Source organism: Vicugna pacos, unplaced genomic scaffold, assembly GCF_048564905.1.
Source record: "Vicugna pacos unplaced genomic scaffold, VicPac4 scaffold_201, whole genome shotgun sequence".
NCBI classification, from domain to species: Eukaryota; Metazoa; Chordata; class Mammalia; order Artiodactyla; family Camelidae; genus Vicugna; species Vicugna pacos.
The window spans coordinates 550,699-555,030 of record NW_027328880.1 but is presented as its reverse complement, the minus strand read 5'-3'; the positions used below and the strand labels follow the sequence as shown (position 1 = coordinate 555,030).

General features: G+C 30.9%; 1 long non-coding RNA gene across 2 annotated transcripts; it reads right to left on the bottom strand.

The window, feature by feature from the left end:
• Window positions 1-434: 434 nt before the first annotated feature.
• LOC140695382 (uncharacterized) lies at window positions 435-2,361 on the bottom strand. Of its 2 annotated transcripts, none has more exons than XR_012071113.1 (2): window positions 2,252-2,361; window positions 435-774 (listed from the first exon to the last, which is right to left on the bottom strand). It is a non-coding gene; the product is annotated as an uncharacterized lncRNA (long non-coding RNA). The 2 variants fall into 2 exon arrangements; XR_012071114.1 differs by lacking the exon at window positions 2,252-2,361 and adding an exon at window positions 1,965-2,237.
• Between the last annotated feature and the right edge of the window lie 1,971 nt (window positions 2,362-4,332).

Below are 4,332 nucleotides of genomic sequence, written 5' to 3'. Positions count from 1 at the left end.
ATGAAAGCACCCATTCGAATGCTTTGAGAACAGCGCAAAAAGACCATTGATAAAATTACTTCTTAAATTCTACCACGTGCTGAATGTGCCATCTGAGACTACATCATGTGACCTTTATGATTCCAGGGATGACATAATAGAGACCATGATCCCTGGGCCGGTACCTGCATTTATCTCCTGTTCCAACCTATCCTAACTTAACACTTTAATACTTTCCAGTATGAACCTGAAACCATTTAGTACTTTTCCCACTCTCCATGTTTTAGTCTTATTCCAAATTCTTCCATTTTCTCTTCTTCCTTACAAAAAATTGTTTAAATTTACTCCCATATTGTTTCATCAAATGATCATATCAAATATCTCTTTTTTTTTAAAATGGTAACTTACTCCCCATTTAACTCTTAATTCTATTAAAAAATAAAAGGAAAATACAGCTACACATCTATGTTTATTGTTCAAACAAGAAATTGGCAGATATTTGTCGACATTTTTCAACATCATTTTAATCTTTGTTATCCTGTATAATATGGTAATCCTGTGGTAGATCAGTTGTAATTAGGATGACGTTCATAAACTGAAGATGGCTGATGAGTTGGCCTTGAAAGAGAGGTAGCTGATGTATCAGCTATCACTGGCACTAGAATCCGTGGGTTGCTCCCAGGTTGAAGTTTATAAAAACGACCTTCATTGGCAGATATGTTGTGATATGTATTTGGAAAAGTATAAGGCTCCACCATCAGTCCAAAATAATTGCTCTGTATGGGAGACAATATGCTGTACAGAGAAGTAGAATATTTAGTTGTAATGAAGTTCACAACACGGCCATTTGCTTCAGTTTAGCTGCATTGATAGTGCCAGTGGACAGTGGTCAACTCATTTAAAATAGCACGTTGATCCACTGCAATTTGTTCTGTTGGTCTAACTGACCTTGATGATGGAGGAGAAAAATCACCTCTGATAAGGGTAGTTGTATCACCAATTATCTGGGTGGTAGAGGGCCTTCTTATTAGAGGCATGTTAAAATTTGCAGTAGGTTAAAAAGCACTTTCTCCACTAGCGTTAGCCACAAAACAAGAATTATTATTATCCACATTACCCCCCTGCTTTAAAGTGCTTCTTTTTGAAATCTTCAGCCAATGAAGATACCAGAGAATCATTTTTAATCCCAACTCTTCTATTTACTCTAAGTAAAATCTGGGGACAGCCTCATTTAAAATTTGGATTATGATAGAACTGCAGCTACAACCAAAGGTGAAAATTTTTAGTAATATTTTAAATCAAAATACAAGCCAAAAATTAGCCTAACCTGTAAATCCTCAGATTTCACGTTTACAATGCAAAGATAATATCATCAAAATATGAACATTGCTGACGATATTTTTAAGTTTCTTGTTTGGAAACTACACATTTAAATAGTATAGTCATCAAATTTAAGAAGGTAGTATTTGCTGTAATGGTTTATGCCACGTTTTAAAAGCAGCATTAATACCTTTATTTTGATTTCTGTTAAGATTCAGAGTTTCAAGCAAAGTTTCTCATAATTTTGACTTCTTAAGGTACTGTCCTCATTTTTTAGAAAAAATAAAGTATTTTAGCCTTAGTAGTTTAATACAATTTTCAAAATCTATCTTAACATTTATATTACCATAGGATGATGTACAGAATAAAATTTTATGTATAAGTTACCAAATGGTATCTAAAATTTCTGTATACCTTTCTTAAAACAGAGACTTCTTTTTCTTCTACCAGAAAGTCAACTAGACAAGCAGATCTTTGAAAATTCTGCTGCACTTTACCAAACCCATAAAGGTTAAGCTGTCTAACTAAACTTTTCATACTTCCAATTTGAAATATTCTGAAAGGGGGCTTTCTTTCCAAAACTTCCTTCTTAAAGACATCTTCATCAATCACTATGGAAGGTCCATTATCACCCCACCAGATGGATTTAAGTTCGTCACTCGCACCTTTTTTCCAGAGTTTTCTTGGAAATGTCAGAGAACGAAAATCATTATCTTCATCTGGTTCAGAGACACAATGTGTGTAACATGGTCTTTTAATCAAGGATCTTTCAGACAAATACTGAACAGCATTTTCTTCAATCATAGTCTTCAAGTCCAAGTCCACAAGGAATGTTTGATTACACAATAGAGATCTACCGGGGTTTCCTGAACCAATTGGTCCATCTTTATGAGACACAACTTGAATTTCTGAAGAAAAATATGCCATCTAAAGTAACTTTATCTACAGCTACCTTTTTATTCTGCATGATTTTGAGCACTGCATCTTCAAATGCTGCTTTGGTAGGCCTGCACAGATAAACTGCTAGGCCATCACAATGGTTCTCAACCTGAGTAGCTGTGACATCACAAAACGACTGGTCTCCTAGCAACTCAAGTGTAATGTTCAGTCAGTGTTTACTTCTCATTTATCCAGTTAAAATGAAACATGTAGGATGTTTATTTTTATAGTGTGATCTGCAAATATTATCCACACAAAATCTTTTTAATAATTTAATTTTGGGGTCTATGAAATAAAACCAATATCCATCCTTTTGTACATAAATTTACACCAGATTGGGGAACAGAGTATAAATAATGCAGAAAATATATAAAATAATTTTAAATTTTGGAATTTACAGTGAAAACTCTTTAAAACCTCTACATAAAATTTATAACACTTTCATGATCAGTTGTAATTAAGGTGAAAAATAATTTGATTTGAAAATGGAAGTATGTATTTATCTGTGTACTTTACAATAAATAACTCTATATTCAAAATATTAGCAGAATAAATATCTGTTTATTTGGTATGTTTATAAATAAATGGTAAATATTTATGAAATAAAATTAGGTTAAAATAAGCAATCAAATTTAAGAAATCCCAAAGGGGGGAATTTTTGTTTTAAATTTCATTTCATTGCTATAAGTAAAACAAATGTAATTTAATATTCTACTTTAAAATTACAAAAGAGAACATATTATTGTATATTTACAAATGTTTATGTTTGCCATTCTTTCACTCAGAGGTTTTTCAGTCGCTAGAAGAAATAAATTTTTTGTCATGTTTATTATCCATACTCTTGTGGGTTCTGTTATGTGTTCCAAAATGATGTTGATAAATACATTTATGCACAAGATCCTTGGTTCAATAAGCAGTGCCTCCATTAAGGGGCAAAGAAATAAACAATCAAAAACAAAGAAACAACAGTATATGTGGTTTGGGGTGAAAAAGACCAGGCAATTCATTTTAGGTAGCAGTACATTTCTCAGTCCTGAAACAGTTGGCATTGTTAGTATAATACGGCATTTTAAGGCAAGTGTTTTGTTCACTAATTGTAAATAATAGCTATGTTCTGTATCAGTAAACTGAAGTAAATGCTTTTCTACAAAACTTTATATTTTTATTTAGTAATAAATTCCGTTAAACTGAAGCCAAATTCAAAATGAGTGATAAAATTTTTAAATAAATAAATGTACACTCAAGCTACAAAGAAAATTTTTCCTTCAGTATCTATAAATTCCATTCTAAATAAATATTAGCAACCTGAATTCATGGCATATTACAAGTATTATAAACTATAGTTAAGTTGTGTTTAGTCCTGATACATAAATATTATTTAACATACACAAATCAATATATGTGATATCATCCCTTAAAAAACAAAGAACTCAAAAATAACAATCTCAAAAAATGTAGGAAAATTATTGACAGATCTGATCATAATTATTTTATAAAAATATTCTTTACAAATTTGCTCTACAAAGAATGTAACTAAACATAATAAAAGCCATATATGAAAAAACCATGACTAACATCAATTTCAATATTAGCATACAGGAATGTTTTACTCTGGTCCAGTAATAAGAAAAACTAGCTCACTTACACAAGTCCTAAATTACATTACTAGAAGTCCTAGCCAGAACAATCAGTCAAGAAAAATATAAAAGTCATCCTACTTGTAAAAAAGCAGTGAATTTTTACAGATGACATAATTATGCATAGATAGAAAACTCCATAGACACCTCCAGTGACTGTTAGAAATAACCAACAAACTCAGTAAACTTGCAGAATACAAAATCAATATACAAATATTCATTGCATTTTTGTATAGTAACAACACATTATCAGAAAGAGAAATTAGGAAAACAATTGTGTGTTAATTTATATCAAATAGAATAATATAGGAATACATTTGGTATGTGAAATAAAAGATCTTAACATAGATCTATAAATTTCAGGTGCAAGAAATAAAAGAAAACAAAATAAATAGAACGATATTCTTTGCTCATGGATTGTATACAATGTGAGGAAATTTTCGAATCAATCTTTTAC